Source organism: Salvia miltiorrhiza, chromosome 7 (genome assembly GCF_028751815.1).
Source record: "Salvia miltiorrhiza cultivar Shanhuang (shh) chromosome 7, IMPLAD_Smil_shh, whole genome shotgun sequence".
Lineage (NCBI taxonomy): Eukaryota > Viridiplantae > Streptophyta > Magnoliopsida > Lamiales > Lamiaceae > Salvia > Salvia miltiorrhiza.
Window position 1 is genome coordinate 13220766 of NC_080393.1, and position 26894 is coordinate 13247659.

The following is a 26894-nucleotide window of genomic DNA, read 5'->3' on the forward strand; positions in this document are numbered from 1 at the left end:
GTATTATCACCTTTTCTATCATCATTTTTTCTAATTTATATTCTCTACTCATAAAATACACAACTAAAGTACAATTACTCTAGGGCTCACAGAAAATTACTAAAGTATTATTCTTGTATATAAGTACAATTCTATAGGGCCCGTTTGGTAGATATATTAGGATACAACAAGATAATTTAAGTTAAAATATGTATGGTATGTTCAATATTTTATTATATAAAAAAAAGTGTGCCGAAATTTCAAATATATATATATATATATATATATATATATTAAATAAAAATTGTCGTTATTCAATTAACTAGAAATTAACATAGTACATAATTCGATCGATGAGTGGTCACAATTAATTTTCAAATAAAGTATATACATACTTTTTAACTAGAACCTAAATAAAATGGATTTTTAACTAGAACCTACCTCTCCCTATTTTGATATTGTATGTAATTGACAAAATGATTGGCTGGATCACATTTGTACGTACATACAAGACCAACAAATGTTTGATATTGGCTAATACACTGTATTAGCTAATTTAGTACAGATCAGTCTAGTGTTTGGTATTATTTAGTAATAATGCGGATGACCCGGTTTAATCCCAAGATCCAGTATTATTAATCTAGATTTCTTAGGATTAATAATACCACCTCCCCCTAGGATTAACTTAAACCAGAATATTCTGTATTTAGCCATGATAGCAAACACCAACTCAGTATTAATAATCTGTCATTATTCACGCTAAATATTTTGGTTATAAATTATCCTACATAATCCTTTACTGAAAACCAAACGAGCCTTAGTATATAAAGCAGAGGCTAACGAAATTAGTATATCAACAAAACTGGGATTAGGAAACAAATGACGATCGAATTCTCAAGAAAAAGAGGGTAAACAAAAACTCACATAGAGGAGAACATTCTTCAAGAGTTGTTAGTTGTCTGAAAAGTTTTTGGCAGATCGAGCAAGTCAAAGATCTCCTCATATTGCTTTGCCTCAATGCCAAATCCATCTCACAGAATGTGTTTGAGAGACAGAGACATAAAATTGATTGTATGGTGACAATTTTCTGTGGAAATAAATAAATCTGAAAAGTATTATGGGGGCTAGGTAAAATCAAAGATTAATATATACACATTTGTATGATCATAGCTGTCAATTGTCATCATGAATTATCTTGGTAATAAATCGCCAACACTTATTACATACTCATTTTAAGTAGGTGTGGTATAAAGCCAAGTTTTTGGTTGCATTGGCTTGATTTTGAACAATAAATGCAGTTTTTGTAAATAGGTAATTTTATGTGACAATAGACACTTGTAGCCAAAAGCATATAGTTTATGACTTTGGTAGCCACCACTTTTAAAGAATGACTTTGGGGGTCAAAATTGAATGAAAAGACAATCTCACCCTTACTAATTGCTAAATAAAAATAAAGAAAAATTGAATTTACTCCTCACCCACCTCCAACTGCCAACTCAGCAAAAGTTACTCCTCACCCACCCCTCTTCATCTTCTCTCTCTCTCTTTACATGGCTTCCATTACTCTTTCCATGGCTTCCATTAATGAAACTGCCGATCTTATTCTTCATCGTATCTTTGATTTTCGTAGGTTAAGATGGTTCGTACAACTAAATTAATGTGATAATAAATGCTAATATAAGGTAGGTTGGTGAAGAAATGGATGAAAAGTGGATTTGTGTTCTTCTTACTCATTCTTTTCTTTTTTGGTGGAAACCCACGAAAATTTTCCCCAAAAAAATAGCGATTTTGTTATTTGAAAACACTTGGGTCGGACGAAATTCTTTGGGCATTCTGATTGTATTTAGGTATGTATGTTAAATTCATGGCAAATGTATCAATTGTATGTCTTATTTTTCGATTTTAGTGAGCGGTGAACAGTAATTTTGCAGAACACAGTTGTATTTGTAAATGACACAGTTTAAAATATATTGATATCAAATTCATGATTTGTTGTTTTGTAATGAAAAAATTTAGTTTATTCACGTCTAAGACCACATTGAGTGTGAAAAATATAAAATAAATGGTTGATTTTGAGGACACAGTTTGGGAGCTATAAATGTGTTCTTAGCTACACAGTTGGGAGCTCAACTGTTCTTAACTACACAGTTAGAAACACAGTTGCATCCACAATAAAAAAATGTTGTGCATTGTTATTAATTATTTGAATTTGTTATTAATTATTTGAATTTGTTAATTAATTATTATTAGATTTTGTTAATATATTCATTAACAAATTATTTGAATTACAAGCTCGTAAAAATCTTAATAATTTATTATTAAAAATTAATAAATATTTAATTTTGTTAAATTAGCTAGTTAATTAAGTGACTAATCAAGTATATTATTTATTTTTTTATTAATTAAGTTAAATTGTATAATTTAAGTGATTAATTAAGCTCATTTTTATTGAATATAATACCTATTAATTAAAATTGCATACTTAATTTCACTTAATTGCATAGGAATTACTAAAACATGCCCCGTTTGTGGCCGACTGTGTACGTAGTTGTGCACTGTCATCGTGCACCGTAGAACTCTTGCTATTTTCCCGATTTGAAGGACATGGGGCATCGGAAATTTGGATTTTTAATCTCCTATGTCAAATTCAAGGGTTAACACATCAAATGAAATACTTGTTTTTTATCAAACACGTATCAATTACTACGATGCTATCATATGTACTCTAACACGTATTCTTAGTATACTTAACTCTCATGCGATATATGTCCAATATGTTTGAGGGGGTAATGGAATTGAACACTATTGACTCATTTTTATTGAATATAATGCCTATTAATTGAAATTGCATACTTAATTTCACTTAATTGCATAGGAATTACTAAAACATGCCCCGTTTGTGGCCGACTGAGTACGTAGTTGTTAAACTGTGTACGTAGTTGTGCACTGTCATCGTGCACCGTAGAACTCTTGCTATTTTCCCGATTTGAAGGACATGGGGCATCGAAAATTTGGATTTTTAATCTCCTATGTCAAATTCAAGGGTTAACACATCAAATGGAATACTTGTTTTTTATCAAACACGTATCAATTACTACGATGCTATCATATGTACTCTAACACGTAGTCTTAGTATACTTAACTCTCATGCGATATATGTCCAATATGTTTGAGGGGGTAATGGAATTGAACACTATTGACTCATTTTTATTGAATATAATGCCTATTAATTGAAATTGCATACTTAATTTCACTTAATTGCATAGGAATTACTAAAACATGCCCCGTTTGTGGCCGACTGTGTACGTAGTTGTTAAACTGTGTACGTAGTTGTGCACTGTCATCGTGCACCGTAGAACTCTTGCTATTTTCCCGATTTGAAGGACATGGGGCATCGAAAATTTGGATTTTTAATCTCCTATGTCAAATTCAAGGGTTAACACATCAAATGGAATACTTGTTTTTTATCAAACACGTATCAATTACTACGATGTTATTATATGCACTCTAACACGTACTCTTAGTATACTTAACTCTCATGCGATATATGTCCAATATGTTTGAGGGGGTAATGGAATTGAACATTATTGACTCATTTTTATTGAATGTAATGCCTATTAATTGAAATTGCATACTTAATTTCACTTAATTGCATATGAATTACTAAAACATGCCCCGTTTGTGGCCGACTGTGTACGTAGTTGTTAAACTGTGTACGTAGTTGTGCACTGTCATCGTGCACCGTAGAACTCCTATTATTTTCCCGATTTGAAGGACTTCGGGCATCAGAAATTTAGATTTTTAATCTCCTATGTTAAATTCAAGGGTTAACACATCAAATCGAATATTTATTTTTAATCAAACACGTCTCAATTACTACGATGCTATTATATGCACTCTAACACGTACTCTTAGTATACTTAACTCTCATGCGATATATGTCCAATGTGTTTGAGGGGGTAATAGAATTGAACACTATTGACTCATTTTTATTGAATATAATGTCTATTAATTGAAATTGCATACTTAATTTCACTTAATTGCATATGAATTACTAAAACATGCCCCGTTTGTGGTTGACTGTGTATTCCCCGATTCACTGTGTACGTAGTTGTGCACTATCATTGTGCACCGTAGAACTCTTACTATTTTCCCGATTTGAATGACTTCGGGCATCAGAAATTTGGATTTTTAATCTCATATGTTAAATTCTAGGGTTAGCACATCAAATTGAATACTTGTTTTTAATCAAACACGTCTCAATTACTACGATGCTATTATATGTACTCTAACACGTACTCTTAGTATATTTAACTCTCATGCGATATATGCCCAATATGTGTAACCATTAACCAATAAAGTTGGCCTGAATCTACGCCCTCTCCTCTCTCTCCATCTCATCTTCCCCCATCCATTCTTGCTTTCTCCGCCACTATACATACACAAATGCATGTATAAATGTGCCTCTCTCTCTCTCTCTCTCTCTCTAGAATGCATGAGCTGAATGTGTTTATGCGTGCACAAGAGAGAAACAAATGCTGGTTGAAGGCCTTTTTGACATGAGAAGCAACATGCATTAATTATGTGAGCTGATGCCCTTCATTATTTATCTCTCCACCACTCTTCTAGAGAGAGAGAGTAGAGAGAGAATGGGGGGGCAGCATGAAGGGTGCTCATGGGAACATGCACAGCAGCAACAACAGAAGGAAATGGAGCAACTCCTACGCAGTGGTGGAGGCGAAGAGGAAGGCGGAGGAGATGAAGACGAAGATAGCGAGCCTCGGGTCTCGGAAGGCGGAGCTCAGCGCCAAGATGTCGGAGATGCAGTCGACGATCTCTTCTCTCCGAGAAGAGCAGAGGGCGGTCGAGTCCGCCTTCCAAGAGAAGCAGAGCGAGGCGAATTTGATGCGAGAGAAGTATGCTGCGGATCTCCGACAGAGGGAAGACGAGATCGAGGGTTTGAAGCTTCGTCTGCAGCTGCGCAGCGCTGAGGTTGGACCAAACGCAACAATGGCGGAGGCGAAAGCAACAAAAGTCACAACTTGGTTGGTGGGACTAAGCGCCGCCGCCGCTGAAGCTCTATCGCCGTCGCCGCTGGAGCTCTGTCTCGGCCCTAAGCGCCGCCCGCTGGAGTCGTCGTGGAAAAGAGGCGCTGGAGGTTGCGCCGTGAAGAATCGCCGAGAACGGAAGTCGACGGTCGCCGTGAAGAATCGTGGAGCAGAGATGGCGAGAGTGGAAGGTGACGGACGACAATTTTGAAGAAAATGGGGAAGAAGTTGGATGGTTTTGAAATGGGGAAGAAGAAAGGTTTTGGAAGAACAACCGTCAGTTTTTTTCTTAAAATTGTAAGTCAAACTTTCATTTTTTATTTTGTTTTATTACAATTATTTTAAGACAAATGTTATTTCAATTTTCCTTTATTTTTATTAACTAATTAGTAAGGGTAGCTTTGTCTTTTAATAGCATTTTGACCCCTAAAGTCATAGTTTAAAAGTGGTGGCTATCAAAGTCTCAAACTATATGCTTTTGGTTAGTTGTGTCTTTCTCCCTAATTTTATTATATTAAGGAGAAACAGGAAAAACAATAAACTTTTGCACATATACATTTCAATTTACAAATTGTACATGCGCCGGCCATATACTTTTTACTAAATACTATTTTTATTAAGTTGGCGTGTGACCGAATAAAATCCGTAATGGAGGAGACGGTAATAAATTAAAATATACACCTATTAATCAATGTTGTATGATGTTGTTAGACCAACAAGTCATGATATATTCTTTTCTTTCGAAAAACAATCTTCTTTAATTCCTCTTTGATTTCAAGGTAGATCATATAATTGCAAATATAGTGAAATAGTTAACTGTTAACTAATGAAAATCCCACTGCTCTCCCTCTCCTAAAAGTTGCAGCAATGTCAATAATTTTTTTATTTATTGCAAAATTAGTTCCCTTATTTTTTTTCCATTCAAAAGTTGATTTGTGGCTTGCCTCCGCGAGGCATCGCCAAAATGCGATTGCACAATTTCGATGTTTTCCGATATTTTTCAATTTCTAATGGCTCAAAAAATTGAAAAATGTTAATTTGTAACAAATTAATTTAAATATTTGTTAGATTATTATAGTATTTTAAAAATTGTGTTAAAATTTACACAATAATATTGCTACAAAATGAGTGACAATTAACCCTGTAATATTTATTTGACGTCAGTGCATCACACGTACCATAATCACATGTGTCAAATAATGAATGTTAAACCTATCCAAAGAAAAAGTGAATTAAATATTACCGTGCTCCAACTACTACAAGAAATTTTGTTTAACAAAAAAATACTACAAGAAATTTGCGTTAAACGTTATACTACATTTTAACGAGCTATTGGTCTATATATAAGTTTGAGTTGATCGAGTTTGTTACATTTAATCTTTTAAATAGGATTAGTATTTGTATCCGTGTGTAATGTACGAGAAATATTTTTGTATTCCTTTATATATATAAAATTGATAGTTAATTATCATATAAATAATCATAAATATAATAAAAAATATAATTTTAACTGAATATATAAAATAAAAAAATAAAGAATACTTTACAATAATAAAAAACGATAGTATGAAAAAGCTAAAAAAATAAGAACATAAAATAAGTTTTTTTTTTTTTTTTGATAACAAGCGAGGATAATTTTATTGATCACAAGTACATGGTACATGGAGATGACCCACCACAGATAACGGAGGTTCATTCCAACTTTAGCTAAACAATGAGCTAATCCGATCCCTCTTAATATGACGGAGCTTGACACCCGGCAACTCAACCAAAATCCGACGACAACAACCCGCAATAATGCACATCTCCAAAATGTTATTATCGCCAGAGTTGACCAAGTCGCAAGCTCTCCTGCAATCGGACTCTACAAACCCACAATCAAAACCCAAATTCTTAATCCAAGACAAGGCTTCCTTGATCCCTATCAACTCACCCTCTTCAACACGACAACTTCCCGGTAACTTAATGGAAAGACCAATAATGAAATTCCAAACATGATCACGAACTGCCATACCAATGCCCCAAGCGTGAATATCATTGAAAAAAGCAGCGTCCACACAGCAAACAATCGACCCATATGGAACATCATGCCATCCCAAACATTCAGCAGCAGCAGCTACATTAGACGCACTGAACTGCAGTGGACGTTCCCTAACATCCATCCACTCTTTCCTGCTATCCACAGCTCTAACCACCGTGAGCGACGGCATCGGGGAAGAGTTTTTCCAGACCACCACGTTCCTCTCTTTCCAAAGTTGCCATAATAACATGCAAATATTTGTAGCAATCTCCCCATTCGGCAAGTCTACTATCGAGAAAAAAGCTTGTTGAAGAGAATCGCTATTAGCGATAATAGGTTCAAGAACCACCCTCAAACGACTCACTCGCCAGCAATCCTCCGGAAAACGACATTGAAAAAAATTATGCCAGAGAGTTTCATAGCCTTCATTACATATAGGACATTCACCACCGACCGAGATACCCCGAGAGAGAAGATTAGCCTTCGTAGAGAGGTTATTTCGAACAGCTCGCCAAAGGAAATGACGCACTTTGGGAGGAACATTCACTTTCCATAACTTACTCCAGTGACTTTCCATGCCATGGGTCGAATCAAGAGTTAGTGAGCTCGCCAGTTTGTACGCAGATTTAACAGAATATTTGCCGTTTTCTGAAAAATGCCATATGAGCGTATCATCACCTCCATGAAGCAGAATAGGGATGCTACGGATCTCACGAATGTCATCTTCACCAAGAATAGTCTCCATAAAAGCAAGATCCCATTGCCGAGAAACAAACGAATATAGTTCAGCCACTTTAAGCCCAGCAAACCCCGGCGGACAAGGTGAAACAATATGAAAGGAGTCATCTATTCTCAACCAAGGATCAGCAAAAACCCGGATTTGAGAACCATCACCAACCTGCCATCGAACACCACGTCTAACCAAATCTTGGGCCGAGATAATACTCCTCCAAGAAAAGCTCGGACTATGCCCAATTTTAGCATGAAGAAAATCAGAATTTGGGAAATACTTAGCTTTTAACACCTTGCAAACAAGAGCATCTGGTTCATGTAGCAATCTCCAACCTGTTTTCCCCAACAACGCAATGTTTAGCAGCTGCATGCTACGAAACCCCATACCTCCAAGCTTCTTATCGACGCACAAATGCTCCCATATCATCCAATTAATTCCACGACCAGCACCGCCTTTATTCCCCCACCAAAACGTGTTCATTAGACGCTCAATCTCATTAGTGAGACTAGTGGGGAGGGAAAACACACCCATGCAAAAAGTAGGGATAGATTGAGCGACACCCTTGATAAGGATCTCCTTACTAGCTTTAGAAAGTTTTTTCCCGTTCCAACCTTGGATCCGATTCAAGATTCTATCCCGGAGATATTTGAAAATCTCCCTCTTATTTCGGCCAATAAGTGAAGGAAGGCCTAGATAACGGCCTGTGTTGAGGGGGGAGGAAACGCCCAGCACAGAAACAATATCCTCTCGGTCCCGTACAGTAACATTGGAACTGAAAAATATCCCAGATTTTTGGTAATTGATCGCTTGTCCAGAAGCGAACTCATAATTCGCCAAAACACCCTTAACCTTAAGAATAGCACATTCCGTAGTCGTGGCCCTGCAAAAGAAAATGCAATCATCTGCAAACATAAGATGCAAAATAGCAGGACCACCCCTACCAATTTGAATACCATGAAGAGATCCATGGTCCATCTCATGCCGAATCATCGCTGAAAGACCCTCAGCACACAAGATAAAAAGATAGGGAGAAAGATGATCCCCCTGTCTAAGACCACGACCAGGAATGATCGGGCCAAAACCACTACCATTGATGAGAACATCATAAGAAACTGATTGGACACAAAGCTTCATCCAAGCTCGCCATTTATCACAAAAGCCAAGCCGGCGGAGAACCGCATCCAAATAATGTCAATCCACTCTATCATAAGCCTTACTGATATCAATCTTAAGAGCACAAACGCCATACTTTCCTTTGGTTTTCTTCTTCATGGAGTGAATGGCTTCAAACGCAATATGGATATTATCATGAATCAAACGTCCTTCAACAAACGCGGATTGAGCCCTATCCACAAGAGTAGGAAGAACTGTCTTCAATCTATTGCAAAGAACTTTGGAGATGATTTTGTAGATGACATTACAGAGGGCTATCGGGCGTAACTCCTTCATGGTGGCAGGAGAAGAGATCTTCGAGATAAGGGAGATCAACGTATGATTGAGCTTAGGAGGGAAAGCCACACGATCCAACCATTGAGAGTAGCTGCTGAAAACTTCATCGCCTATAATTCCCCAAAATTTTTGAAAAAACTTGGGATTGAAACCATCGGGGCCCGGCGACTTGTCAGGATGCATTTGAGATATTGCAACTTCAAACTCATTCTTATCAAAAGGCCTAGTTAAATCATCATTCATAGCATCACTAATGCAAGGTTGAAGCTTATCCAGCGCTTGATGGAAGTTCACCGTGCTATTACAATCCTCAAACAACTGAGTGAAATAGGAGACTGCCACCTCACGAACCTCACCAATATTAGAAGTCCAACTTCCATCATCACGTTTCAACTTAGCAATAGAGTTAATTTTTCGGCGAGCCGAAGCCATCGCGTGAAAAAATTTAGTATTGCAGTCTCCATCCTTAAGCCAATGTTGCTTAGCACGTTGACGCCAATGCGCATCCTCTCGAAGAATGGCAGCAACAAGATCCTTTCTAGCTTGGTTCAAAAAATAAGTTTAAAAAAATGAAAAATGAAAAATGAAAAATGAAAAATGAAAAATGAAAAATGAAAAATGAAAAATGAAAAGTAGATTTATTAAAAAAAAGAGAAGAGAGATGCGAGAGAATTTTCTTAAGTTTTAAGTATAACTTTTATATATTAAATTTAATATTTACATAGTATCAAATTAAAGTTATTATCGCGATTTTTGATTTAATATGCATATAAAATATTTTACAATTAACCGAATTTCACAATAATTTTAGAAAAAAAATAAAATAGAAAAATAAGAAGAAGAAAAAACATCAAAAGAAAAAATACAGTTCGCTAATAAACCTCTCAAATTTCCTAAAAAAAAATAAAAAATAAACCTCTCAAATTGAATTTGATATGTATAAGTTATTGTTGAACGTGGAATTAATCTCAACAGAAAAATAAAAAATTGATTTGTCTATTACTGAATATTTATAGTAGAATTCGATGTTCGCTGGCTTCTGCACCCATAGTTGATGCTTTAACCCCTTTCAAAAATAAGGTCAATGAAATAACTAATGTACTTTTTCAGGGAAACCTTTTTCTCTATATATATATTTTCGGTTATCGAATATTTGATAAAAAAAATTATAATTAATCCATTATAGAAATATTAAAGTTTAATTGAATTAACCAAATTAATCAAACAAAATTTAGAAATTTGATTTGATTTGATTCAATTTAATTTTTCAGTTTTGGAGAATTATAGTCGGTACTCACCCCTAAATCGAGGTCCGGGTATTCGATTATGAAATCTTTTCATTCGAATGCAAACGGGTCAGGAGGTTTGGACCTACCAAACGGGTCCGGGTATTGTCATTTTCCACAAATTCGAAGCACCAAATTCAATTTCCCATCGTACCCTCACCGCCGCAACCACCTTCCACGATAGCAAACTATGGTGTCAACGGCAGTATCCGCACTCACTCCTTTGTATCCAGCTGTAAGTTCCTACATAATTTTTTTTCTTACATATTTTCTTCAGTGTGTGTATCAGTCGCATTACAATTCGTACAAGGGAAAATAAATGTCTTGGTTGTAAACTCAATTGTGATGGGAAGTATGTAAAGAAATGAAAAAAAAATCGATGGTTTTACGCCTTGGTTTTAAGGTGCTTATTAGTGGCGTTGCTTGGTGGTTATTTGTGAAAATTGGACATAATGTCGTTACATGATTTCTATTCAAGCATAGAGAAATTTGGCATTTTAGATTAGATGGTAATTGCACGCGTGCATGTGTGTGTCTATGTGAGAATTTTGAAATAGAGGGAGATGTATTGTTGATTTATAACGAGAAACTAACTGGAAATGTTGTTTGATGTGGTAAATTATAACTTCAACGATACTGTATGTTGGGTCCCGGAGGGTTGCTGAACAGGTGTATGAGGGGGGAGGGAGGAATACACATGTAGACTATTTTTCGAAAACTTTTGATGTTAACTGAAATAGTATCAACTGATACTGAAAGAGTTTGAAGAGAAGAGCAGTTAAACAACAGAACCTTGACTGATAACCAAAAGGGGACTTCAGTCAGAATTTGAAACAGATGAGTGTTATGAATCTTACTGATTATCCGAAGATTTATCAGTTAGACTAATAACACTGGCATCGGAAAACTTAACTTTTGAAATAGCCTTTGATTAACACATTGTCAGGTTATAGTTTCACTTTGCATGCAATTAATCAGTTTCAGTTATAAACAAGTTTGTGCACAGATAAGAAAGTAAAACTGAAAGCGACAAACAACAAAGGATTTTTACGTGGTTCGGAACAAGTTCCTACGTCCACGATCAGTTAAACACACTGACAATCACTCTGGCTTGTGCTTACGGATGCACAGCAAACCTTAGACTGAAAATACAATTTCCAGTACCAACACTCTGGGTTGGATTTCTCGCTCACTCTTAGCACGCTAAGACACAAGTGCCTTTTCCAGCGGGTGGCTAAGATCTCTTGAAGTCAGAACACTGGTCTGAACTCCTCTCTACTCAAACACTCTTTTCTCTCGAGTGAAAAAGGGTTTGAAGTACCAACTAGATTATAGAGAACGTGCTCTCTGTAATTGGAAACTTAGACTTTGGATAAAGCAAAGAATTTGCCTAAGGAACTAGGAGAATGTATGAAATCAGAGAACTGATTTTGGCTTTGGGAATTCTCTTCATCGATTCAAAACTTTGAAGGCGGCGAATGGCTGAGTTGCGATTTTGGCAGAGTTTCAGCTTGTGCGTTTGAATCGATGAAGATTGTAGTGTTCCTCGAGCTCTATTTATAGGAGAAGTCTTGAATAGATCCGTTGGCTGAGATGGTCTTCAAGAATTTATCCGTTGTGAGAGTAATTTGAACTTGGCTGAGACTTCAATCTTCGAGGTTCCTTAATTTGGTGAAGAACGATGTCTCAGGTACAAGAGGTAAGGCGCCTCTGAAAAGTTATCACCAAAAATGAATACTTTGCAAAGAAATGACGATCTTCAATATCTCTGCATTTAATGCGGCTAAACTTGAAGGTGCGTGGCTTCCTTTATACTCAGGAGTTTCAGTCCGAGGAAGAAAGTCAACTAATACTTGACTTGAGTATCAGTCTGCTAAATCCACGTGGCCTGCATTGTTACTTAAGCCATAACTGATTCTTGAGTAAGCAACTCTTTCAGTCAAAACGTCAGTATTTGACTTGGCCTTTTCATAGCTAACTTCAGTTGAGGTCTTCAGTCTTCAGTCTTCAGTCTTCAGAACACTAGATAAACTAGAAAGTGAACTTCAACACTTGAGTTCGAAAAGTTCTAGTCTATTACAAAGAAAACCTAAGGATTTTGGTATCATCAAAACTAGGGCTAAGATATTTCATTAAGTTCCCAACAATTTTCCTCTTTTTGATGATGCCAAAATCATACAATCAGTTCTAAAACAAGAAGAGACTGAAAATAAAAGAGCAAGATACTAAACAGGGTGAATACAATTCCCCCTTAACAAGATAACCTAAAATCTTGCAAACAGAAACAGAACAGGACGAAAACATAACTAAAATAAGTAATCAGAGCCTGGACAAAAAGATATTATCTTCAGGTTGAGATCAAAAGGAGTAACATTCTCATTTTAAAATAACTGATGAGATATATCAGTTTTTGGTACAGATCAAAACAAAGCCAGAGAAGAAAAGAAAAGAAAAGTACAAGGAAAGAACATTCTAGCAATTGCTGATACAAACCAAAAACGGTCCTCCTGATGTGTTTGAAATCTTGAGGGTGACTGCTCTCAGTAACACCCCAGATCATGCACAGAGCATTTGCTTCCCTCTTGATAACCTCTCGGTTGTCATTATTCTTGACCTTTGGAGTGCTCACGAAATTCTTCAGAGGGTAGGGAATCATTTGCGTCCTTGCTTTTTGTTGTGCTTCTCGCAGCCTCTGGATCAATCCCTTCTCATACCAGTTGGAGAGGAAATATCTCCAAGCATGTCTTTGAAATTCAAGATCATGCTTTAGATCAACAAAGACTATCCATTTGGTATAGATTTCTTTTATTCTTTCCCACCAAGCATTCATGTCTTTAGTACCCACTTATCAATCCAATCACATTTCTCCACATGGGATGCAAGAAGACCTTCTTGAATGTAGTGCTTCATCATTTGTTTTTCTTTCAGCCTGAAATTGGGAGGAGGGGGAGGAGCTGGATCACCAAGATTCAGTGCATAAGTTTATCCCATATAACAATTAAAATACAACATAATCTTCTCCATTAAAATCAACTCCTAGCTCCCATCTTCCCGGTCATGTGTTAGCCTGATTTTCAGCTACAATCACAGTTGGAATAAACCAAAATTTTAATTGCTATATTGTAAGCTACTATCAGTGCATAACTCTGTTGACATTTCTTGATACGAACATCCATCTTCAGCAAGAGAGCAACAACACATCTGAGCCTCAGTTTCTTCCGTCCACGTTCGCATCAACTGTTGTTGCCCGATGGCTCGGTTTTTGCTCCATGCGAGCTCTATTGTTTTGGCGGTTCTCGATCTGAATAGCCATGATGACTAGGTTGGAGCTCGATTTGATGGAGATCCCGGTCTCTGTGATCAATCATGTGGCTACAGCTGTCGGTGAGGAGAACGATGGTGATGAACCAGAAATCAGTTTTGTCGAGGGTGATGGCGAAGTCGCCGGAAACAACCACGGTGACCCAACTAAAGCTCAGTTGCTTTTCCGGCGCCTAAACTGAGGGGTGGGAGACAGTGCTGCCGGCTTGGGATTCGAAGCTGGTTGGAGTGGCGGTCAAGCTGCTTGCGTCGCCTTTGCGCCGTTGAGCTCGAAATCTGGAGATGAACGCTGCCTTCGCTCTCTCTCTATGTAACTCGAAAGCCTATTTTATTGGAAGATTATATGGTATTTTAATTGTTTTATGGAATAAAATTATTATATAAATGTAGTTATATAAAATTTTAAATGATACAAAATATAAGTTTAGTAATCATTTTGAAACAAATTAAAGTTTAGTATCCAATTTGATACAAGTACCATAGTCTAGTAATATTTCATGAAATTAACCCAAAATTAAGTGCTAGAAAAAAGATTGAGAAGATGTGCGCATGCTAGCAAGAACGAGAAGTGCACATTATATCATCCTTGAATCGCCATATATAAATGCCACTTTGATGCTCAATTAAACAAACACACAACTTATAGATATTTATGATAGAAGTGAGCTAATTAGTCAACAATTATTAATAGAGAGTTGTACTCTCTATTAATATATCTAGGTGTATTGTCAGGTCCTTCAATATTGGTTCAAGCTATTTTCCAGTCAGAATAGATTTTGTATAATAGAGAGTTGTACTCTAATCGGGCCACATTGTGTTTTAAAGACTCTATTTTCAGTTGTAAACTCAAAAATAAGCTTTTGTATTGTGATAACAGGGCGTAATTCAATTGATAAGACGATTCTCCTCTAGTTATTTGATTGACGGTACAAGGTATCACGGAGGAAAATCAGAGAATTATTATTGATGATCTCTTTTTTTTATTTTTATTTCTCTTTTTGTGTTGTGAATTCTCTTCTATATAATGGATAATTCGAGACCACGAAGCATAGATCAATTGCTAAGATGTTTTCTTCTAACTAGGAGGTCGGTTGGATACTTTGCCTTGTACTAACCACCACACATGATTTACACCAGTGGTTAATTTTTTTCGTGCGATTACTTTCATTTCAGTATATAACAATTAATTTATCAATAATTATTAAGTTGTTACTTTAAGGGCGCGCGTGTGACATAGAACTATTTGTTTAATGACGATGATAAAGTTTTGGATGATACTTTGTTTGAATTCTTGTTTTTGTTGTATGACTAGCAAATCACGTATAGATAGGTAACATAATATATGCACCAAATAAGTCCTCAAGTGACGTATACATTTGAAGTGATTATGTTGAATTTAGTTTACGTCACTTACAATTGATTTTTTTCAAATCAAGCCGAAGGATGCACATTGATTGTCATGGAGCCTTATCTTCATTTATGCACCACTTTCACTAAAAAGGTTAATCGAGATGTACCATGTCTCAAAAATGCAATCAATAGTTATGTGCCTAAACAAGTAATATAATATATAGTAGTATTTCAATATTTTGTTGCGTACTTATAATCCCATCTAAAAATAATGCAGCGACAAAGGTACCGAGCAATTGATTCCTAATTTCCTTTTTCTTTTTTGGAGAATAATTGATTCCTAATTAAGAACATATATTGGCTTCTTTTTAAAATACTAACAGAAAAAGCTTACGTTGTACACATATTCATTGTTAGTATTTTATTTGATAAAATTAAAAATATAGATATAATATCTATATATTTAATTTCTCAATTGATAATCCGGTCTATTTGATTCTACAACTACAATAAACTCGTTTTAAAATAATACTCAATAAATTAATAAACTCTATAAATTAATAAATTTCTTATGTCCCAAATTGGGTCAATTCAAAAACTTATAAATTTGAATAAAATAATATTTTTTTAGCTAGAGCCTTTATAAATATATAGGTTCAGTTAATATTATAAATTAATACTAATTATTAAAGTATTACGATTATGGATACTATGATAACTTGCTAAAATATGAACCCATTGTTGAATCATCTTTAACTTGATCATCAGTAGGATCTCCAGTAGTATATCAATGCATTTATTTAATTTAAACATTATCTCTCATTTGTCTTTACACATTATAAATTAATAAATTAAAAAGTTATTAATTTATCCAAAAAAAAATTTAGGTCCCAAAGTTATTAAATTTATAATTTTCAAATACATGCATTTCAATGTATGCTATTGCTAACATTTATATACAATTTAGTTAATATATGATATGTACTGCACTATTTATTCATATAATAGTGAGTTATATTGTTATTTTCATTAATCTAGTTAAGTTTTTTTTTATAAGGAAAAATTTATTGAAAGATCGAAAGGTACCAGAGGTACTAGAAGAAGAACAACAGAACGAGGGGAAAGAAGAGCAATCGTCACAAGACGAAGGAGAAAAACAACAAAAGAAAAGGAACGAGGTCAGTCCACTAAGCTAACTGCTTCAAACCAAGATCTGAAATCAGAAGGAAGTGGACCCATTTGGAAAGTCTTCTGCCATCCCCACAGGCGAGATTTAATTTCTGCAACAATTTTTTCTTTGATCCAACACCCCTGGTCAAAAGTGCATCTATTCCTTTGTTTCCAAATACACCAAACCACACAGATCCAAACATTAATCTAGTTAAGTACATAGATCTTATAGGATATTTATGTTTCTCAAGATTCTAAAAAGACATCTAGATATAGATCAAAAAGATTTTGGATAAGGTTATGTAATTAATAAATTTTTTTGTAGTATTTTAATATTTAATAAATTAGTATGTTCTACTAAATATATAATATATAATTTACACAATTACCCTTAAAATTAAATATATAATAGGAATATAATAAGCAATCTATATTTTGTGTCCAAGATACTTTTTATATTAGTATAGATTTTGTGAGAAATTACAAATAAAATTAATTTACAAATAATATAATGATAGTTAAATTGAAATTGCTAAATAAGTTGGACAAAGCTAGCTCTTACATGAAATGGGACTCCCACCCATATCACTTTACGGGGAAAAAAAGAAGAAGCTACTTTTACACACTTGGCGGAAATGAAAACTAATAATTACAAATTACTTCTTTGTATCGCACGATGAATCATTAATTTTTTGAACTTTTTAGAATTGAAGCATAACTTCTCAAAGTCAAGAATATTAGCAGATAGTCAGTTGAGTTTGTGGGTGTTTATTTTGTATGATTGGGTGGAACTGATTGGATAATGAATGACGAGAAATATTTCAAAGCTTGGTAATATTGTTCTATAAATTTCAGACTTTTGGTTGATACGAATGTGACTAACAATATTTATGGACCATTGCATAGAATCGAAGTTTACTTGCACCCTCGTCATCAAATTGTTGTCTTCTTAAATTAGTATATATCTAGAAAAGTAAATAAGCTTAATTTAAAGTAATTCACTAGTTTTGGAGGGTGAGAAGAAGACATGCAATGCAAGATTGTTAGATGGTGAAAAGCATGCATGCAATATTTGGTTAAATGCGATGAATATTTTACATAGGAATTGGAGAATTAATGGGCGACGAGGGCCCTGAGGCGCTGCAAGGCGACACGCAGCGTGTGGTGAGGCAGATTCGCGAAGCAGACGCGGAACCAGCCGGGCTCGGTGCAATGGCAGGAGGAGCCCGGAGACACGTTGATGCCGAAATGCAGCAGCATCTTCTTCCATAGCTCCTCCTCCGCCTCGAAGCTCTGGGACCCCAGAAGGGCCCGCATGTCCACCCAGCAGTAGAGCCCCGCGTTGCTCCTGAGGCACGGGATGCCCGACTTCTTCAGCCCCGCCACCACCATCCTCTGCCTGCGCCTCAGCCGCTTCTTGTTCTCCTCCGTGTATCTGCGTATGAAGCTCTTGTCGGCCAGGATCTTGGAGAGCAGGAACTGGGACTGCGACGAGATGAGGCCGAAGCTCGGACATCTTGGTGGCGGCGGCGATGAGGGCGTCGTTGTAGGAGTAGATGGCGCCGATGCGGAAGCCCGGCAGGCCGAAGTCCTTGGAGAGGCTGGAGACGAGGTGGACGCGGGTCCAGACGGGGTGGCGGGGGTCGGGGACGCGGTTGGCTGAGGGCTTGGATGATGCTGATGAAGGGCGGGGAGGAGGTAGAAGACGGTGCCGGAGTAGATCTCGTCGCTGACGATGTGGGTGTTGGTGGAGATGGAGAAGGCGATGAGGAGGTTGAGCTCGTGGTTGGAGAGGGAAGTGCCGAGGGGATTGGAGGGGTTGGTGAGGAAGAGGCCCTTCACTTTGAGGTGCTGTTGGCGTGCGGCTGCATAGGCGGCTTCAAGGGCGTCTTGAGTGATTGCGAAATTGTTTTTGCTGGAGCAGTGGATTGGCACGATTTCCACTCCGGTTCTCCACTTGAGGTCCCTATCAAACCCAGGATAATACGGAGTCGGGATCAGAAATGCTTCTCCCGGTTCGGCCAGGCAGAACATCAGAGTTTCATTTGCCGATGTTGAACCGGCCGTCAGCACAAGCTTCTTCGTATCGAATTTCACCTTATTTCCTCTGATTTCAGACATGTAATCTGCTAGCTCCTGAGATATATTGCCATGCCATGCAATGCATGTTAATTATATAATTCATGTATGTACTTAAACATAAACATAAACATAAACATAACATACTTTCTTGAATTCGGGCAGGCCGTGATAGTCTTGGAAAAGAGCCAACTCCCTAAACACGGATCCACCCCGTTTTCTGAACCAGTTGGTCTCTTGATTCTGCGCTATCCACGACTCCAGAAGATCGAAAGAAAGCTAGCACGTACAAAATGAAAATGTTAATTAATTTGTAATTTGTGCATGCCTATTATTATGATTATGATTATGATTATGATTATACCTGATTCTCGGCTAGGCCCATCTGGATAATTCCGGATGGGTTATGAATAGGGTGGAAAGGGTTTTTATCGTATTCTTGCCATCCTAAGAAGTAGGAGGAGTCTTGCCCATCTGACTTGCATGTAACTTTCCTAGACAACATTTTCTTGCTATCCTTAAACACAACACTACACAAAAGTTGTTGTCACAATGTATTTCCGAATTCAACCCTCTATTTATACAACAACTCCACTCACACCACAATTAATACTAGCTAGTATTGTTTGTTCAACGCTACCTGATTTGCTCATTTAATTTTTTGAATCAGACGCAGTTGCCTTCTTGGACTTTTGCCAAACTATGGTCTTGTCTTGTGGAATTAATTAAAGCCCCATTTCTTGAAAAATTAATGGATATTATTGTATATGACATGTGATATTTTGGCTATATGAAAATGCTGCCCCATTTGGAAACCATAAATTATACTTTGAAATTTGGTTGTGTCTTAGGAAGGTAATTTATCAGCAAACAAGATAATATATATTGGCTGATCTAATCATATATAGAAACACCAACACGCCAAGATAAGATTATGCTCATTTATCAACAAACTCAATTACGATTTATTAAGTTAATCAAGGACTTGAAAGCTTTGACGTAATTATTATATATTAATATTTTATTTTGGGCAAACAATTGGCGAGTTGATGAAAATAGGGTATGCACTTATGTGTGAGTTTGGGAAATTAAAGGGAGGAAAATGGCAACTTCTTGTGCACTAATTATTCATTTATGTACAATATATGGTGTTCGTTCTTAATTTTCACTTAAAGGGCTAGATCTCATATATAACTATATATAGTAGGGTTGGGATAGAATGATAGTATTATTTTTCGTGTGAAATGAGAATAAAGAATAAGTAATGTGGTGAATTTTTCGTTTTAGTTTTCATTTTTTTCAAGAAGTTTCCTGTACCAGACAGATTTTAATTAGTATAGTTAGGAAATTTAATTAACTTAACTTAAATTATGCATCCCTTATTTTTTTTGCCTAATTTTTACTATAAATAGAAATGACTCAAGATTCGTGGGATGAAGGGAATATCAATTATAGAATTTGAATATCTCACTATTCAAAATTCATTCTTATTTTTTACTACATTTGGCTATTCTCATTGAATCTTTTCTCTATCTATATAACTGCAATATTATGATCACAAAATCAGTTTCCTAGAAAATTAAAAGCTCAATTTCCTAGCTTGATAATGGGATTGTGATTGATTCACGAGTCTTAAAACAAAGAGGATACATTAATGTTGTCGTGTCTCAAAGTCATGTCGTAATGGAGACATCAAAACTGGTATAAGTCAAGCTGATTGACTTGTTCTTCTTCCCTACTTTATTTAACTGAATAATATCTCTACTTAATTTGTTTTACATCATTATCTTCAATCTATGTGACTACTATCACAATCATTAATTCTTCTGATCTTGAGGCCATATCTCATCTCAGTTTCCAAAATGCATTATTTTCCACTAATCTCTCAAATCGCGTGGGCTTGATAGAGGCGAGACGCTTGGATCCTTAGCTAGCTACATCATATTAACTCGAACTCGTTGATGCATTTAGGATAAATAATTGTTATTTCATTATATATGAATTCGAAAATTTTAATTTAATTCCACTACTGTGTATTCTTGGCCGATCCTAACCAGATGGGATCCTCTGTCCTAGAATATAGTGTGTACCACGTGTACCATTCTTCATTTTTTTATTTTTTATAAAAATAAAAATTATTATTATATTATAAACTCTAATTAATATTTATCATTGAAAAATTAAAATTTAAAAAATTATATAACTTAACTTTGAATTAATGAACCCAAATAATATATTATTAATTCAAATAAATATAAAAAAATAATTATAAACCCTAAAATGGATGAGTGAACCCTTGTTAATTATCTTTATATTATATAAAAGCATAATAAATTAAAATTGAATAAAAAATAATTAAAAATTATAACATAATAAGAGTGGTACACGGTGGTACACAGTATATTTTGGGACGGAGGATCTCATTTGGATCCTAACAGTACATAGATTGTATGCACAATCTAATATATTATGGGGTTAATCATATATATTTTATTTTCCAAACTTTTAATATTTTTTAAAAGTATCCTCAACTTACGTTTTCATTTCAAAATTTCTCTAACAATATAAAAAGTTTATTGTCCCACATTACAGAATCTTGTGACGGAATAATGAATCGTCTAGCCAGAATCTGTATTATTCGATATAAAATTGCATAAAAAAGAAGAAGTTAAACCTTAATAATTCACATGTGTCTCATCATTCTACTGTCAGATTATATAAGGCTGGACATAAATCAAACTTTTTTTAAAGTTAAGAGCTTTCGAAGGGAAAATGCAAGTTGAAGATGTTTTCTAAATGTTGGAAATACAAATTATGATTAACCCTATATTATAGATATGGACTCAAGACAAAACCATGAGTAGCTCCATTGGAAGCTAATCTAAAAAAGTCATTCGTACGCCTACGCAACACCTTATCCTCCAGAAAGAAGAACACGATAGAGAGTAGACAACTTCATCAACTTTGCATAATGAGATTTTAGTGAAATATAAGCATGCATAAACATAAGCCAATAATGCACCACTTTCCTCTAATGGAAAAACTGAGAGTCGGTCCAGCAAGCCCCCCCCCATTCCGATCCCAAACTACTATATATCGTGCCATTAATTTGTTTCCATACCATCTCAAAAAAGGTAGTCAAATAAATTGATGATTGCACATTCTAATAATTGTAAGACCAAACTGCAGTAAGTAACTACACCCCAATTATATATGAAATTAATTATATGTGTTTTGTACATGTAGCAAAATTTAAAGATAAGTGGGTCTTACTCTGCATTTTTAGACTTTGGAATTTGGAAAGAATTGAAATTATGATGTTTATTTGCAATGCCCTTCAGCGTCAGCTACAGTTAACTATACTGCCTTTTTTTAACTTATGATCATAAAATACCAACTGATATATATTTAGGTTATTGTACGTCTCTTTCATGCCGACTAAATTTCTAAGTGTCGGTTTTATCTGTGATGATACTTCATCATTTGTACTCGTTGAAAACCATTACTTGTTTGCATCATCATATTAGAATAGATACTATAATTAAGAGAAATAAAAGCATGAGTTTATATCATACTTAAATAAGGGAGTCGTACATATATCCAAGTACAGGACAATTATTATCAATTAATTATACACCTAGTATATTCTAAATATGGATAATCTTATGTGAGACGCATGAGAGATAATCTATTCGTGAATTTTAGGAGTTAGGTGTTATAAATATATAAATTGTTTGAATAAAAATAGTAATATAGTAACTATATACTATGACCAACCATGCATGTGTGAAATGTGATTGAAATTGAGTTGAATTGTATCGCGAGGCATCTTATCCAACTAAGTTTGTGTTTTTTTAGTGCATGGTGTTTATGATGGATTCCACTCAATAGTTGTACGTACTCACTCAAGTAATATATAATTTTCGAAAACAATAATTTTAAACATTTAGAGATGGACAAGTTCTAAAATAAGCAATTATGAGACATGACTACATATATGCATATCTCACTTTTATGGAACAAGGGAACAGTACTATATTTCGGTCGTGATTGACAGTCTGCCTTTTCTGCTATTATTTTCTCTTCCAAAACAAAATTAACTTGAGATAAACATTAGGAAGTAGGAATAACAGTCGGGACCAAAATAATCCCGCTCCCTTCAAAATTGTTTAATTAGGATTCAGGATTAATTTAACTATATCAAATTAATATATGCTAATTTATTGTAAATTAAAATGGATCACAACTTTTGAGATATATCTTATGCATGCCCTAAATAATTTCTACAATTTGAAAGAATTTTTTTTTGATTCAAATCCAATTAAAAATGTAAGATATGTTGGAGATTTATAAGTCTCTAAGTGCTCGATTAAATGTGTTGATTTTGTTATTTGAACGTATATATTCATTGGGCTAATATTAACCCATAATAATCATTATCAAACTTTTGTGGTAGAATACCACTAAGTTTGATAACGATTATTTACCTCAAAAAAAAAAAAAAACTTTTAAATATGTTTCGTCCCTTACTTTAAAATATCTAAGACCACAGTCAATTTTTTTAGCATTCACTTTCTGCTGAAATAAAAATTTATTGACAAAAAAAGAACCTAAAAACCCATCGAAATAGTCAAAATATTGTATTCACTTTCGCTTAACTGATGTATGGTATTGTATTTTTTTCTCTCACGTATGTTATTATTAAAATCTATTCTATTCATATATGTATTGATGTGATTGAGCTTTGATGACATAGAATCTAACCATAATAACATGACTTGAAAATTTATTAAACGGTAAAGAAACGAGTAATTTATCGGGATATTTGAACATGAAGTTAAATGATAGTACTCGCTCTCTTCCATTTCAATAGGCCTCAAGGTCTGAGCACAAAATGTTAAGAAGCAAGTAAATAATAAAACAAGATATATATAGTAAATACTACTTTTTAAGGGTATATTTATCAAAATAAGTGGGAGAGATGAAGATTAATTCAACTAATACAATAAGAGAGAGAAATTGGGGGGCTCGTGTGTGATAGTTGGACTATAATTAATGAATTAATGGTAGGTGCCGAGGATGCATAGCCCAAATGATAAAGCTGATGCACCAAAGACGCTCTCCACCTTACCTTATTGGATATTTGTGGATACCTGATTTATTTCGTATCTTCCACGCGGATTTATTTCTATTTCTTTGTGGAGAGAAAGTGAATTTTGTGTTCACCTTCGAATTATAACAAATATTGTGAAAGGATATAGTATTATAATTTATACTTAGCCGAGTAGATGAAATTGGTAATGAGCAAGGCAAAAAATTCTTTTGATGACGCGCGACCATCCATTTAAATTGGAGTGGAAGGAATGAGAAGAGGTGATTTGATGTAGATGAAGTAGTTTGGGTGGCAGTCAAGTCTTGGAGTTGCACAGACCATCAAATTGTATAAACGTATAGAAGGTAAAAGCTTTTAATATTTTACCCCAATTGGATTCATAGAAAGTTGTTGTTGAGTTGAATTAAACAAGTGTTGGGCTATATCAGGATGTAAAACAAAGAAGTTTAATCGTAGAAAATGAAATGATGCAAAAATGGAGTAAGTGGCAACTACAAATTTCAAAGTTCGATAGTTGTGCAATGTGCACTAGAGTCACTTCCTTGTAAGCTTTACAGTAATGAGTAGAAAATGAAGTTGCAAGTGAAGTCGGTGGTTGTGGATTCAGCAGCTGGCCTGCCAGGGGGCCTCTTTTTCAAGTTATGTAAGTGTGTTCACCGAATGCCAAGTGTAAAGCAACACACCATATTCCATTTTATATTCTTTTAATACACTTTAATTCACCTCGAAACTCGTGGACAATTTGAAATGATTAAGATTGAAAAATTTTAACCCGATAAAATTAAAATCTAAATAACCCGTAATTGACACCCGATAGAGTTAATCAAAAATAGCCCGAACCCTATATGATTGACCCGAAATAATGAATTCGTCTTATTATATGAATTTTTTCTTATTACATGATTTTTAATGTCATTAATTTGCTTTCGAAAATTAGTATAATAAATAAGATTTTTTTTTTCAAAATTTCGTGAAATGTATTTTGATTTAATATTATATAAAGTTATACTCATCATTTCACTTCTATGTATTCTTAATCCAATACTTAACATAAAAAGTTTAGATGTAAATATTAGAAAATGATAATCATTTAACAAAAATGTGTGCATCTTTATATCTCTAAGAGTTGCATATTAATTACTATATATATCCATGTTGAAATGTCACTTATTTAATTATTCGTGTATTTGTTTGTTACAAATATAATATTATCAAGAGAAATTTATTAGTTAAACTTTTTTAAATAAATTTTCGAGGTTGGAAATTTTTAATTCAAAAAGTTTTCATTTCGATTAGCCCACACTCACCCGAATAACCCTACAATCCAATAAGATTAACTCAAAATTGGATGAATTGACTCGATTGACATCCCTACACTACAACAAAATATTTCAGTAGTGACATGATTTTTGACAAATAGTGATACTTATAAATGCCACTAAATAAAATTATGACATGATTGTTGCTAAATTTAATGACATTTGAAGGTGTAACTAATTTTGTGACATATGAAAGTGTAATTGTTTTTTATGACTATATAATTAGTTCTTTGAAAAATATAATTTTATTAATAATATAGTAATATAATTATGTTTATATGTGTGTGTATTAATTTGTGTGACACACCCTTTCTCTCTAGAGAGAGAGAGCAAAAATATATCGTGACATATACATATAACAAAAATATTTTATGATATCTTTAGATGTCACAAAATTTGTTACATGGATAGAGAGCTAATTGTTAAAATAGGACCGTAACTTTCAGTACTTTCAGAAAGAAGACTATATGTTACTACGAAATTTGAAAATGATCGAGGACTATATATATCTTTCATTTATTACATTTACACTCTTATTTTGGACCGCGAAGGAAGCTAGCTATTGTCCTCATTTTGATGTGTTAAATAGGAGTGTAAATGTAAAAATGAAAACTATAGTTCTCAATTTCAAATTTCGTATCATATAATCTTTTTTTAAAAAAATACTGAAAGTTACGATCCTATTTTAACAATTAGCTCCATGAATGGATATCACAAAATTTTGTTACACTTTTATAATGTAACATAATTTACTTATATTTTAATTTATAACTTTAGTGAAGATAGAATTAACACAATAAATAAAACGATAAGGAACACAAATATTTACGTGGTTCAATCATAAGATCTACATCCACGAAAGATTTTTTGGGGTTTTTCACTATGTTTTGTGCGGGAGATTACAATTTACATGGTGAGAAGTGAAAGAAGAATCCCCTAATTTATTAATGAAAGTTCTATTTATAAACATCAAAATAAATCTAGCACTTGAGCCCCTTAACCCTTGTTACACTGATTCGCGTCTTGGAGCAGAATTGTCCGAGCTGACGCTTGGCACAGCCAGAATGTTGGTGCCCAGGCAGAGCTGAGATGTCAAGGCGGGAGCAGGATTGACCTGCCAAGACTTGGGCAAAGTTGTCGAGATAATCCATTTTTCGTCTTCTAAGAAATGTCATCAACCCTGTCAAGTCAGCGCCGCACAAAGTATCGAGAACAACAACAACAACAACAACAACAACAACAATAATAATAATAATAATAATAATAATAATAATAATAATATAAAGAGATATTTCAGCCCTATTAATTGCACCGGCGCGGTTGAGGAGTACAATATGCACCAACGCTGTGCAATTAACAGGGCGAAAAATACCATGCATATATTGTATCAATGAACCATACATATTGCAAAAATGATAAATGCATATTATAAAACTAAACCATACATCTGGTGTCAATGAAGCATGCAAAAAAATAATTTTTTGACAAAAAAAATTAAAAAAAAAATTGGAGGGGGGTGGGGATGGGGTGGAGGTGGCGAAAAATACCATGCATATTATATCAATGAACCCTGCATATTACAAAACAATGCATATTATAAAACTGAACCATGCATCTCATGTCAATTAAGCCTGCAAAAAAATAAATTTTCGACAAAAATAAAATAAAATAAAAAATAAAAAATAAAAAATAAATGGAGGGGTCGGGGTGGGGGTGAGGTGGATGGTGGGCAAAAAAAATCAAATTTAATGCATTTTTGTGTGTAAAGTTATGCATGTTTTTGTGTAATATTATGCATGAAAAAAAATATGTCAATTCTGAAATCTTAAAAAAGAAAATAAAAATAAAAAATATATTTTTTTTAATTCTTAAAAATTATATTCCTATTTTATCCCTAGGCAGATTTTGCCTTGAAAGCTCCTTGCCACACAGAGACGAACGCACGTTGTCAGCTGTGGGGACACGTGCCCCCATAATTTATTTTTTTATTTTTTTACCAATTATACATATATATATATATATATATA

The 26894-nt window shown here is 34.5% G+C and overlaps 1 pseudogene; it reads right to left on the reverse strand.

Moving 5' to 3' along the window:
* Positions 1–17407: 17407 nt before the first annotated feature.
* On the reverse strand, positions 17408–26018 carry LOC130993834 (1-aminocyclopropane-1-carboxylate synthase CMA101-like; annotated as a pseudogene).
* Positions 26019–26894: the final 876 nt, after the last annotated feature.